This window comes from Physella acuta, unplaced genomic scaffold (genome assembly GCF_028476545.2).
Source record: "Physella acuta isolate Inbredline_101_S28 unplaced genomic scaffold, ASM2847654v3 ptg000016l, whole genome shotgun sequence".
Taxonomy (NCBI): Eukaryota; Metazoa; Mollusca; class Gastropoda; family Physidae; genus Physella; species Physella acuta.
Genome location: NW_026731536.1, coordinates 253,241 through 268,366, shown reverse-complemented (window position 1 = coordinate 268,366; position 15,126 = coordinate 253,241). Strand labels below are relative to the sequence as shown.

The window sequence follows — 15,126 nt, the reverse complement described above, 5'->3', positions numbered from 1 at the left end:
GTAAGAACTCGCTGACAAGGAGGGGATTCTTCTCATCGCCAGAAGGGTAAACTAAAAAATGGTGCGGCGAATCATCGAATAATTAACTAATTAATTTGATTATTTTCAAACGGTGCTAGAATAATGCCAGCGCAGCCCTGCTATGTGATTAACTCACCGACTCAGCCCTATATAATTTCCAGCGGCCGCAAATAGCTCGCGAGTAGGACGGTAGTTTGACGGTCTTTTAATTAGTCGCTCGATACCCCTGTCGTCTAATTATACCTGTCATTCGTCCCCCACCCTACCACCACCCCCGGGGAGGCAGGTATACCTTCAGTGCAAACAGACATGGAAAAGTCAGAGGGTCTTTCGGTAAGCTGGGGATAGATATAGCGACAGGTGTTATGGCAGAGAGCTTCACACCTCATTACCTACATCAACCCCCTTAACCCCCCCCCCACAGACCCACCCTCATCGAATCATTTTACACCCAGCAAACAAATAATCTTAAGCAAATTATCTTTTTTTAATCGGCAAGCAATTATCGCAATTAATAATAATTAGCCGTGTCACGTGACGACATCGTAATGAGAGTAAACAAGAAAAAACAGTCACTAATCACGTGCTACTGTAAGCTATCCGTTACAAGTGTGTGTGTGTGGGGGGGGGAGTTAACTAGGTAGTTAGGGGGTAGACACGGTTGGGATGAGGGAAGTAGACCAGTGGCCTGCTGCCCGTACAAAGCAATGGATAAATTTCTTGGATATTTCTGATGACATAAGCCACACTGTGGGCTGTATTCAAGTTCAGATAGTTTTATCTATGTAAACTGTCTTTAAATGTTGGATGAACGCCTTGTACATCATTTCTTTAAGAAAAGTCTTACACCTTAGAAAAAGATCGAGCAGTATTTATTTATTCCTTCATACTTAGCCACTATCTAGCCAACACTTGTCTGGAAAGACTATCACTAGGTCGGTGTAGATACATGGGTTATTGAAATGATAGATAGACACAGTCCAGCTGTTTTCAGATCACGTGTGTTCTCAGCTGGCTGGTGTTTTAACACTGTCACATCACACAACTAATGTTGTGAGGCTGGGGTTGTCACGTCACAGAGGATGGTGTGAGGCTGGGGTTGTCACGTCACAGAGGATGGTGTGAGGCTGGGGTTGTCACGTCACAGAGGATGGTGTGAGGCTGGGGTTGTCACGTCACAGAGGATGGTGTGAGGCTGGGGTTGTCACGTCACAGAGGATGGTGTGAGGCTGGGGTTGTCACGTCACAGAGGATGGTGTGAGGCTGGGGTTGTCACGTCACAGAGGATGGTGTGAGGCTGGGGTTGTCACGTCACAGAGGATGGTGTGAGGCTGGGGTTGTCACGTCACAGAGGATGGTGTGAGGCTGGGGTTGTCACGTCACAGAGGATGGTGTGAGGCTGGGGTTGTCACGTCACAGAGGATGGTGTGAGGCTGGGGTTGTCACGTCACAGAGGATGGTGTGAGGCTGGGGTTGTCACGTCACAGAGGATGGTGTGAGGCTGGGGTTGTCACGTCACAGAGGATGGTGTGAGGCTGGGTTTGTCACGTCACAGAGGATGGTGTGGGGCTGGGGTTGTGTGTATGTATGAATGGGCGGTGATATCCTCAAATAACAGGAAGAAAATTCCTAAATCTAATTTACAGACAATAAAATGCTTAATGAACATTAACTACAATCATAATCAGTTCAATCATACAAAACATCACGTGTAATTAAGTTAAGGATGACGTATTGACCCTTGTGCAACACAATAATGACCCGTGCACCACACGCCAGTGACTCCTGCACCACACGCCAGTGACCTCATGACCCCTGCACCACACGCCAGTGACCCCATGACCCCTGCACCACACGCCAGTGACCCCTGCACCACACGCCAGTGACCCCATGACCCGTGCACCACACGCCAGTGACCCCTGCACCACACGCCAGTGACCTCATGACCCCTGCACCACACGCCAGTGACCCCATGACCCCTGCACCACACGCCAGTGACCCCTGCACCACACGCCAGTGACCTCATGACCCCTGCACCACACGTCAGTGACCCCTACACCACACGCCAGTGACATCATGACCCCTGCACCACACGCCAGTGACCCCATGACCCCTACACCACACGCCAGTGACATCATGACCCCTGCACCACACGCCAGTGACCCCATGACCCCTGCACCACACGCAAGTGACCTCAAGACCCCTGCACCACACGCCAGTGACCCCATGACCCGTGCACCACACAAAACATCACGTGTAATTAAGTTAAGGATGACGTATTGACCCTCGTGCAACACAATAATGACCCGTGCACCACACGCCAGTGACCCCTGCACCACACGCCAGTGACCCCATGACCCGTGCACCACACGCCAGTGACCCCTGCACCACACGCCAGTGACCTCATGACCCCTGCACCACACGCCAGTGACCCCATGACCCCTGCACCACACGCCAGTGACCCCTGCACCACACGCCAGTGACCTCATGACCCCTGCACCACACGTCAGTGACCCCTACACCACACGCCAGTGACATCATGACCCCTGCACCACACGTCAGTGACCCCTACACCACACGCCAGTGACCCCATGGCCCCTGCACCACACGCCAGTGACCCCATGACCCCTGCACCACACGCCAGTGAGCTCATGACCCCTGCACCACACGCAAGTGACCTCAAGACCCCTGCACCATACGCCAGTGACCCCATGACCCCTGCACCACACGCCTGTGACCCCACGACCCCTGCACCACACGCCAGTGACCCCACAACCCCTGCACCACACGCCAGTGACCCCACAACCCCTGCACCACACGCCAATGACCCCACGACCCGTGCACCACACGCCAGTGACCCCATGACCCCTGCACCACACGCCAGTGACCTCATGACCCCTGCACCACACGCCAGTGACCCCATGACCCCTGCACCACACGCCAGTGACCTCATGACCCCTGCACCACGCCAGTGACCCCACAACCCCTGCACCACACGCCAGTGACCCCACGACCCCTAGCCTGCGACCAGGCGTCAGACCCGCGAGATAGATGGCCCAGGAATGAGCTCCAGCGTCAGATTTTTATCTCCGGCGGATGGATGGGGCTGGTCACGTGACCAGCATGTTTGTTCCTGTGATCAGGGGCAGGTGTCGGGTTACCGGCGATAAGAGGGGGATTAACTCCCCTCTACTGGACCGTCCGTCGGTCCACTTGTCTGCCGGACCACCGCGGTCCTGCTCCAATGATTACACACACTAAACTTTTATGACTCACTGATTTTATGCAAGGTATTAAATCCTTGGGGTATAGCACTCAGATGAAACTTTTTTTTTTTAAGTTATGAATAAGGAACAAATTTAGTCGCACGGGAGAGTTAGAGGAAGTCATATTTCACGAACCGTCTGTCGAGGGCAGGGGAGAGCGAGGTCGCTGTGGGGCCGGCCTACAAATCACAAGCAGACCAGAGCAGATGAAGACACCATTTCGGTAATCCGCGTCCATTTGCCACCCAGTACACGGGGTAATCCCGATAAGTTGTTTTCACAGCGATCGTATTCTGGGCACAGACTTCGTTTCAGCTGTGGGATGCGCCCGGGTGGTGGGAGGGTCGCCCGGGTGGTGGGAGGGTCGCCCAGGGGGTGGGAGGGTCGCCCAGGGGGTCGGGGCACAAACTTGTGATCAAAATTAAACTCTTGCGATAAAGAGGTTCCTGGCCTTTCTTCACTTTGTAGGGAGGAAAACAGAACTTTAATGGATGGTAGCCCCCCCCCCTCCAAATATTGTGCAATTGTATTTAGCTGCCCTTATCTGATAGTTTAACATTGTAATATTAAAGGGAAAAAACCCCAAGTATTTCTATGACTATGTCTAGATAGTCCAACTTTTTAATGCAAAAATTGAGTTAGTCTTAATCCTACAACCCACCAACGCATGAAGTGTGAGTGTATCACGTTTTTAGCTGCAGCACCAGCGTGAGTAGACATGCGGCGGTCCCGTGGGGAGACGATCGATGAAGCGCTCACCCCCAGCATCAAGTAGTGGTAAATGAGAGGGTAACCGGTCTAATCCCCGGCCGACGCGCGCCCGTCTTCACGCTATTTAACTCAAGCACTTCTGTGGTATAACACCCGGCTCTCCCTCCCTGAGCTGACCGTTAAATCTTCTACACTTTTACATGGAGGGGGGGGGGGGGGTATAATGGCCGCCTCAGGAACAACGGTTTGGTTGATTTTGTTTATGTCTCACCTTCTCACCCCACCACCGCGCCACTCACGCGCATATGGCGCCGACCCGCATGTTACGTCAGCCCGCGCATGCGAACAGCTAGGTCAACGTGAGCAGTGTGGTCACATGGTGTCATATGGAGCAGGTCACGCTCTATTTACATTCTACACCAGGGACGCAGGGTGTATATACTTCCTTATAACAAAGGTCGGTAGGTTGTGTTAAATGTGGTATTCAACATGGTTCTTGCACAGCAGCCCACATTCTCCCACAGAAGCCAAAAACTCCCTAGCAGCCCACCATCTCCCAGCAGCCCACTATCTATCCCACCAGCCCACCAACTCCCCCCCACCCCACCATCCCATCAACTCCCCCCCCCCCCCACCAGTCCACCAACCCCCCCCCCCCACTAGCCCACCACCTCCCCCTACCAGCCCACCAACTCCCCCACCACCTCCCCCCCCCCCACCAGCCCAGCAACCTATGACTCACCCCAGCATCCCCACCCCGCCCCTGTCACCGTCTTCCTGTCTCATTCATTCCCCGATGCCAGAAATTCTCCAGTCAGGTAAAGAATTCACTCACCCATAGCGAGGGCCGAGAGTTTAAAAACCCTTCAGCATTCACGGTCACGCCTGACTGGTTCTGCGCTGAGAAATGCACGGCCGAACATGGCACGCGCCATACAGGGACCACCTCCCTTCCTGTGAGGGAACAATGGTGAGTAGGGTACCATCAAGGGTAGGGTACCATCAAGGTTAGGGTACCATCAAGGTTAGGGTACCATCAACGGTAGGGTACCATCAAGGGTAGGGTACCATCAACGGTAGGGTACCATCAAGGTTAGCAGTAGGGTACCATCAAGGTTAGCAGTAGGGTACCATCAAGGTTAGCAGTAGGGTACCATCAAGGTTAGCAGTAGGGTACCATCAAGGTTAGCAGTAGGGTACCATCAAGGTTAGCAGTAGGGTACCATCAAGGTTAGCAGTAGGGTACCATCAAGGTTAGCAGTAGGGTACCATCAAGGTTAGTAGTAGGGTACCATCAAGGTTAGTAGTAGTGTACCATCATGTACCATGAACGTTGGAAGTAGTGTACCATTTAACCTAGACCAAGTCATTGAACATCATAAGCATACAATTAGACTACCATAAACCAACCACTAGACCACCATAACCTACCAACATACCCTCATAAACCTACTAGTAGACTTCCATAAACCTACCAGTAGACCCTAGTAGAAAAAAAACAAGACCAAGCCTATCAGTAGACCAAGCCAACATTGTGCAATAACTCACATTGTATTTTAAAAGAACAATTAAACGACACTAACAGAATTCTTTAAACGATGAAGCCGTCGACCCACGAGCGGACTTCTGACATGACATAACTGTATGGATCACAGCTCCTACCATCACCTGTATTATACGCTTGTTTCTCTGACACCCTAACACAAGGGTCTCCAAACTTTTCAGTCCGAGGGCCGCATTAGCTATCAAATTTCAGTTCGGGGGCCAGTTTCTTCATGGCATGTCTTTGATTTTTTCTGGGCAAAGTTCGTCAGCCATCACCAACAAACTTTTTGGCGTGGACAAAAAGATCTCCGCGGGCCGGATGAGAGGACCTCGGGCCGTAGTTTGGAGACCCCTGCCTAACACAACCATTGCATTGCCGTGTTGGTTTCCAATACTGGCTCTGTTTACACTTACATTTTTTAACGCAGGTACGCAATACATTAAATGGATTGTTTATTTTTTTTTAAAGCTAGTAAAAGTAACGTAGTGTCAGGTTGTATGTGACACAGTGTCGTTGTGTGTGTGTGTGCGGGGGGAGGGGGGGCAGACTAATGGACGTAACATGGACGACACCAGCCGATAGTGGGCATGCAATAAAACACGGCAAGATTAAAGGAGCTTTTGTAAGCCGAGGTTTGGCCTTAGGCGCTGTTTTCGGGATAACGTTTAAACAGAGTATGGGAGGGGGGGGGGGGGGAGAGTTTCTATGGCGGTTGGAGGGGAGGGGTCCAACAATGACCTGACAGACCGTGGGTCCGAGAGGGCGCTCGACGAGGGCTAAATGGAAAACACATGTACGTGCTTCACGGGCGGGTGAGCGCTATGTGGCGCATTGTGGACGCGAGGGCGAGCACTTTTTGAAGCTGTAGACTAAAGGTTTGGGAGCGCTGACCTGCGCTATGCTAAAGACCTGGCAACTCCAAGTCTTGACCCCAGAGTGACAAATGGTTCTACCGTCTGTAGGGGGGGGGGTGGGTTCAGTGGGTTAAAGAACAAAATGACATGACCGATACTTGAACTAGATAACCCAGTTAGCTAAGCCCGCTAGGTGCCCTCCTAGCTAGCACAGCTAGATACAACTAGCTGAACTAGCTTACCCAGCTATGGACTAGCCCAACAAAGTTGACCAACTGGGCTAATGGCTGGTCATTTCACCGAGTTAAAGCACCCTTGACTCGTACTACGGCCTGTGACAACACAGAGCATTGTCAAGACAAAAGACCTTTTAACTGTCACAAGTGCTATGTGTTAGAGTACACGGGACACTAATGGTCAGATGACTGGCATCCCACCAACCGGAAGCAGTTCCAAAAATAAGCACACGCTTCAGCGGAGAGCAGCCCTCACGGCGCATGGGCCGTCGACAGTTCTGTGACGTCATGCGAGACGGCTCGAGGACCTTGAAGTGACGTCAGCGTGGGGCCATACCCATGGAACTTGGTGACGTCAACGTGGGAACATGGCTGGGGACCTTAAATTGACGCCAGCGTGGGAACACGACCTATGAACTTGCACAGCAGGCTACGGTGACGTCAAACACAAAGTGACGTCATCATCCAATCACTGCTCGAGGATTCAACATATCGGACAAACAACATACACGCTAAGACCAAGCCCACGGTAACTGGAGCGGCTCTATGGTACCCGAGGGGTGAGGATGACTAGCCACCGCCCACTATATATCCGGGGATGCCAACAGCCCGACTCCCGCACACACAACTCACACGCGACACCCCACCCACCCACCTCAAGGTTCTTTAAAAAACTAAAACATTACCTTTGACGTACGGATCACTGCACATGATACCGAGGAGAGAGAGAGAAAAAAATTATAAAGCATTCGCGAAAGAAACGAAACAAAAAAAATTGCGAATAAAGTGGAGGCCATTGTTTGCCGGCAACAAAGACCGGTTCTACCAGAGGCCGGATTGAAAAGACTCCGGCACCGTGGAGGGGTTAAGGTAAACTGGAAGCCGGATGAAAAGAAGAGGTTAAAATAAACTGAAACAGTTGCATGGAGTTGCGCCCCGTGACGAATACATGAAAAACAAGGCCGGGAACCCAGATGAATTCAGCCAGCAAGGGCGATAACTAGACAATGATTCGCCAAGCTGGAAGATGGTGAGATGGACAGGGGAGAGAAAGATGGGGGAGGGGTGTGGGGGGGGGGGGGTTGGTTAACAGACAAATGTTGAGGGAATAGAGGTTTAAAAAAAATAAGTTGTCCTTGCAAGCAGGACTGTGTGTAGCTGGTCAATTGTGTAAGATTTTCTCCAAGTCCATTCTTAAAATAAATGAAGAAAAGTCCGGAAAGAAAAGCCCAGTGAGAGGGTTTAATGTGTTTGTTTTTCAATATTGAAGTGGAGCTTTTGAGGTGCCCATTGGATTCAACATCCAGGGAATATGCTGCATAATTAGTCCGGGCGAGAGAAGGTGGGGGAGGGGCTGGGGGGAGCAAATGAAAAAGTGAAGATTATAATGTGAATTAATGAAGTGAAAACAGGCGACGTGAGAGAGAACCAGAGATAGAAAAGGTGGGCAAGTGGAGGAGAGAGAGAGAGAGAGAGAGAGAGAGAGATGGAGTGAGGAGAGGGAGATGGAGGGAGTGAGGAGGGGGAGATGGAGTGAGGAGAGGGAGATGGAGGGAGTGAGGAGAGGGAGATGGAGGGAGTGAGGAGAGGGAGATGGAGGGAGTGAGTGGGGGGAGTGAGGAGAGGGAGATGGAGGGAGTGAGGAGAGGGAGATGGAGGGAGTGAGGAGAGGGAGGGAGTGAGGAGAGGGAGATGGAGGGAGTGAGGAGAGGGAGATGGAGGGAGTGAGGAGAGGGAGATGGAGGGAGTGAGGAGAGGGAGATGGAGATGGAGGGAGTGAGGAGAGGGAGATGGAGGGAGTGAGGAGAGGGAGATGGAGGGAGTGAGGAGGGGGAGATATGGAGATGGAGGGAGTGTAAGAGAGAACAGGAGGGGGAGATGGAGGCAGTGAGAACAAGAGGGGGAGATATGGAGAAGTACAAAGTGGAACGCAACAAGTGTTATAAAATATGTACCGACCCCGATATAGACTGAGCGGAATCTACATTACAGTTTTAACTGATTTATCTGATATACATACAAAGTACATGTTTATACATTAACACACACACACACACACACACATATATATATATATATATATATATATATAGATAGATAGATAGATAGATAGATAGATAGATAGATAGATAGATAGATGGCCATGTGACTTTGAGTAAGGAGGAGCCCCTAGCGAGAGAGAAGATGAGAACAGTCCTGAGAAGACACGAGCTGGGCGATGAAAAAGCAAATATTGTCCCAGCCGAGTTGAATGGAGGGCCGAGTGAGGCGTACACGCGACACATGGTGCGGGTTCCAGGCCGGCGTGGACTAAAGTCGCTGCTGCTCCAGTGTAACAACTGCACCAGGACTTTGTCCTCCAATACAACGGCGTTTTGTAATTCCCCCCCCCCTCCACCCTCCGGAACCGTATCCCGGAAGCGTTGACTGTGAACGCAAACAAAACAATATTTTGCAACAGTTTCCGACTGTGACGCGAGCAGGGGCACCAAGTGTAAATAAATACAGGATTTTTTATCCCACGATGGGTGCAGTGTCACATAGCCCGGCATAAAGACGGCATCGGTACCCCAAGATGGCGCTCCATTAGCATGGCTTAATAAACCTGTATGAAGATTGACTAACGGAATCAATAGCAACTAACGAAGTAGTCAAATGATTACAGGCTACCTAAGGGCCCGTAACTGCTGTCAAGGTAATTGGTGTCTACTGGTCGGTCCTGCTCTCCCTTGAATGGACCGGTCTAATGGTGCCAGCAATTAGGGCATGTGGAGTTAGTTATAAACAATCACAGTGACAGCTACTGAAACACGGGGTACAAGTAGTGGATGGTGGGGCCATGGGGGGTAGGTTATGGGTGAGGTGGTAGGTGGGCTAGTTAATTATGGGTTGTGGGCGGTGAGGGGTAGGTTTTATAGTAGGAGGGTAGGTTCGATAGGAGGAGGGTAGGTGCAATGGAAGCATGGTAGGTTCGATGGAAGCAGGGTAGGTTCGATGGAAGCAGGGTAGGTTCGATGGAAGCAGGGTAGGTTCGAAGAAAGGACTAATACCTTTGTCATACCCAGGTTGGGTGGATGGGGACTGACGATATTTTTAAGGTGTGACATGTGATGGGGAGGGGTGGCAAGATTTAGTAAACACACTACAACGCCAAGCACAAAGATGTACGAAGTATAAAACCAAGCTAAGCCTCCCACCCCCCCCCCCCCACAGCTAAGCCCCCACACAAACATGTTTACATCTTACCAATGTAAAGCTGGCATCTATACATATACACACGCTATCTGAGTGAGTGAGACATACCCCCCCCCCCCCACTCCCACAATTAAATCTGAATTAAAATTGTGTAGCATGCTGATATATTTGCTACACAATAAATACATAAATAAATACATTTTAAAAATTTCAATCACGAGAATGTATTTCTAAACCATTTAAACCTAATAACAATACCCCCCCCCCACCAAAGAAAGAAAAAAAAACTAACTAGAAATGGTACCAACGTAGTGAGGATAATTAAAGCCCTCCACGCTGATGGCACCACACATCTCGCCTACACCACGGGGACCAGAAGGACATACCATCACAGATGACAGAGTGATCGTTACTGGTGAGTACTACTGAAAACGAAAGTAGCCTTTACGCCAATATGGGGGGGGGGGGATGGGGGGTACTGAGGGTAAATACAGCTTGTGGGGGGGGGGGGGGGCAGGGGGGTTGCTGAGAGTAAATACTGTGAGAAACCTAACATGTGGTTAGTCGGCTTATCCCAATATTTGCAGGCTCACAACATGGGACGTCCTCGCGCGTCACTCCGTGCGTGCGTGTGTGTGTTGTGTGAGTGTGTGAGCCTGCGGTGCCCCGCTGTGGGGTGGACAAGGTCAAAGGGCGTGGGGGGGGGGGAATGAACAAGTTTCGTCATTCCCGAATAGAACCCCCCCCCCCCTAAATGAGGTTCTGCTGCAAACCAAGGCAGTCTTGAATGCAGGCTTTAATTAAAAGCTAATCAAGGGTTCCGCTCATTCACTTTGTTCTACTTCACCGTTATGGCGGGCTTGCTACTTAGTTGTGTAGCACGGTGTTCTAAGGCGCCACAGAAGTAAGCTGGTTATGTTGCAACGAAATGGTGTGTTGCGGTGCCATATGGTATTATTGACATAATGGTGTATGGTATTATGTTGGACTTAAGACGTCATGTTGTGTTTATGGCGTCATGGTCTATCTATGAAATCAGTGTTTATGACGTCAGTTGTATATGGGCAACATAAGGAGGCATATTAATATTGTATCCCCCCACCCCCACCCTTTTAGTTTACAACGGCGCTAATACAAATTAGAGTCAATGTGTGGGACGCTATGTTTTTACCACCATTGTGTGAATATTTCTCTTCGAGATGAAACATCAACCACCATGATACAATCAGACACAGGTAAACACCATGATACAATCAGACACAGGTAAACACCATGATACAAGAAGACACGGGTAACCACCATGATACAACAAGACACAGGTAACCACCATGATACAACAAGACACATGTAACCACCATGATACAATCAGACACAGGTAACCACCATGATACAAGACACAGGTAACCACCATGATACAACAAGACACAGGTAACCACCATGATACAACAAGACACAGGTAACCACCATGATACAAGACACAGGTAACCACCATGATACAACAAGACCCAGGTAACCACCATGATACAACAAGACCCAGGTAACCACCATGATTCAACAAGACCCAGGTAACCACCATGATACAACAAGACCCAGGTAACCACCATGATACAACAATACCCAGGTAACTACCATGATACAACAAGACCCAGGTAACCACCATGATACAACAAGACCCAGGTAACCACCATGATACAAGACACAGGTAACCACCATGATACAACAAGACCCAGGTAACCACCATGATACAAGACACAGGTAACCACCATGATACAACAAGACCCAGGTAACCACCATGATACAAGACACAGGTAACCACCATGATACAACAAGACCCAGGTAACCACCATGATACAACAAGACCCAGGTAACCACCATGATACAAGACCCAGGTAACCACCATGATACAAGACACAGGTAACTACCATGATACAACAAGACACAGGTAACCACCATGATACAACAAGACCCAGGTAACCACCATGATACAAGACCCAGGTAACCACCATGATACAACAAGACCCAGGTAACCACCATGATACAAGACACAGGTAACCACCATGATACAACAAGACCCAGGTAACCACCATGATACAACAAGACACAGGTAACCACCATGATACAACAAGACCCAGGTAACCACCATGATACAAGACACAGGTAACCACCATGATACAACAAGACCCAGGTAACCACCATGATACAACAAGACCCAGGTAACTTGTAGTATATAGGCCGACACTGGTGATACTCCCAGCAACTACCACTGGATTAAATGGTACATCACAAAGATCGCATTCAAATGTATTCAATAAAGTTCAATCATGATTAGTAAAACAATCATTCACTATTGGGGATACACAAGCGCGGGTGGAATATTTACTTTATTGGACAACAAATCAAATTAAAACCTCATTATAATATGTGTAAATATGTATTGAAAAGTACAGAATCGATGGACTTAATAGTAAGTTTAGGTGTAAATTACCACAGTGATATAATATTGAGGTCTCCAGTATAACGAACATTCCTTTAATTAGGTTTTTTTAAAGTACCATAGCAATTATCCATTCAATAAATACCACACTAGAGATTAGGCAGAGAAAACAAAAGAGCATACATCAACTGCCATGTATAAACAAAACATTTAAAATAGTGTATACTAATAGCCTCTTTATACCATGCTTGTAAACCCAAAACATTTAAAATAGCCTCTTTATACCATGCCTGTAAACCTGTTTCTTTTAGCCTCAGTTTTAAGTTAGAGATGACAGTGTGATGAACAAGTAGTTAGGTTAGAACCTACTGAGCTTGTACGTTCTAGAACTGAAGGGTTACTTCTACTTTGTTCTTTAGTGATGGAAGGGATTTCCTCCAACATAATCAAGTATTATATGTCAACTTGTTATGTGCCATATAGGACTCAGATTTCTGGATTTGCATCCAATAGCTTTTCCCCTACCAAGAACAAACTACAAAGCTGCATTTCTTTGAATGTGGAGTTGTCTCTCCTAGGTGAGTTGCTGTGCCTAGCTATCGAGCCTCATCTGCTCTGGGGTTCGAACCATGAGCTTTACCGATGGCTTACTAACACTGGTACTTCGGGGATATCGCTAGTTTTTTTCTTATAGTCTGGTACTCACCTAAATTCTAACCCTAATCCTGACCTTAAACCAGTCCCTAATCCTAATCCTGGCAATGAGCCCGGCAACCTAAACTCTTACCCTTCACGCTTCAATGTTAATTCTAAATTCTGAACAACCGCTTGAAAAGTAGATCTATTAGCTTTCTGAAATTTAAAAAAAAAACCGCCCCCTCTCATCATCTAATGATAACGAAAATAAAGACGAAGGTGATAACTGTATCAACAAAAAGGTGGACAAGAAGTGGCCGCTAAGACTGGGACAACAAGGAAGCTGTCAGGCCTAGTGTACGTGGGGCCAACCAGCGTCTAATTGTCCAGAATTCAAGCAGAAAAAGGGGAGGTAAGGAAAGCTGGAAAAAAAGGGGAAGTAAGGAAGGAGAAAGAAAGAAACCCGTCCAGCAGTAATAATAACAAGCGATGAATAGAGCACCATCCGCAAACGGAAATTACAGCGGTAAAAACCATTGTTTTGGCCCCTCGTCGCCATGGTGATGACGCATGCAGGGAAAATATGCCGGGCCGGGAGTAGCGGGGTGGGGACGTCGGCAGGCCTAGGCTAGCTCACCTGAGCGGGACACCTGTATGCCTATACTGGGGGGAAGTGAGCACTGAATTACATAGGAGCGTTCGTGGCACGGTGGGGGGGGGGGGGGGGGGAGTGATGTGGCGTGCGTCACAATGAGGGAGGGGGACGGGGTCGGTGACTGAGTCAACGACGGTGTACCTTGAGGAGGAGAATCACGGCACGTGCGTCGTCTGTGCGCATGTCCCTGGAGGTGGCTTGCCATTCATACACACACAGCTTCTACACACTGCACTTCATCAGTATGCTAACACGATCCGCATACAACTATATATATATATATATATATATATATATATATATATATATATATATATATATATAGTTTTAGATACAGATATAAAAAAGTATATAATACTATATGTATATTTTCGATATAAAAGTACAGAATCCTCTTTAGACCAAGCGATTCATTCAGCAGATGAAGTAGAGTTCATATGTTTCTTGACTTTGGCATATGAAAGGAAGGTGTGATCAGCACTTTGCCCAGCCGCCTTTACTTTAACATGAGTTAGGTACCCATCAGAGCTGGGCGGACTCAGTGACGTTCTACTGACTAGGACCCGGATTCAAACTCGAGACTTACAGATTAAGATTATAAAAAAAAAAAAAAAAAAACTTCGTCATTTGTAAAGAAGAAGCAGACTGTACCTCTGTAATCTTGGCTTACAATGGAATGAATATGTGGTGTGGTCAGCCTGCACATTTCAAGATTCAAGCAACATCCACGCAATAAGGACTCGATACAGAGAACCGAACTCGAGACTTGAAGTTGAGCGCTACCCCCCAGCCATGCCACCCCCCTGACATGTTCCAGCATTTAATTCCCCGATAAAAACAAAAACATCAACCAAACAAAATTTTGCCACTGGTTCTTGTGTTACCGCCTCCTGTTTTAGCGAGAGTTAGTGAACCGTGAAACAACCTTTGAACTGTAAAAATCGATCACCCACAGGTATGGGGTAGGATACGATCTGATTTCAAAGAATCAAAACGGAAGACACTTGGTTAGGGTGGGTAGAGAGGAGGGAGTGGGGGGTGGGGGGGGGTGGGTAGAGAGAGGAGAGAACTCCCACACAACAGCTGAACAGTATTACAACTGCGCAGATGGAAGATCTGGTTAACTTAGCCCTTTAGCCTGAGTGGCTAAACTTAACCACGCGCCATTTACTCGCCTGATATTTCCTTGATTAGACTTAAAACCAGCCAAATTCGATACGCGTGTATCGTTTGCTTCATTCACAATTTTGCCCTCAGGAGAAATGTAAACATTGCTTAAATGTACACCACTTATAGACGGTGATTACATCAACTTTGGTTATGAACGATAACTTGGCAGTAATTTGGCATTGGAGAGGTACACTGGTGATATGCAGTTGTTGTTTTTTTAAATCGTCGGTCTCAGTAAAGGTTTGCCAGGTGAGGTCGCAGAACTCAGGACCTAGCGTTTAGCGGTGTTTAGCTAAGCGTGGTACCAGAAGACAGATTCTAGCGTTTAGCGGTGTTTAGCTAAGCGTTGAACTAGAACACAGATTCTAGCGTTTAGCGGTGTTTAGCTAAGCGTGGTACCAG

General features: G+C 48.4%; 1 protein-coding gene across 2 annotated transcripts in view; it reads right to left on the bottom strand.

Annotated features, from left to right (window-relative positions):
* Window positions 1–15,126, bottom strand: part of LOC131936807 (tRNA (guanine-N(7)-)-methyltransferase non-catalytic subunit wdr4) — a 68,527-nt gene that overhangs the window by 14,870 nt on the left and 38,531 nt on the right. The gene's annotated exons all lie outside the window — the stretch shown is intronic.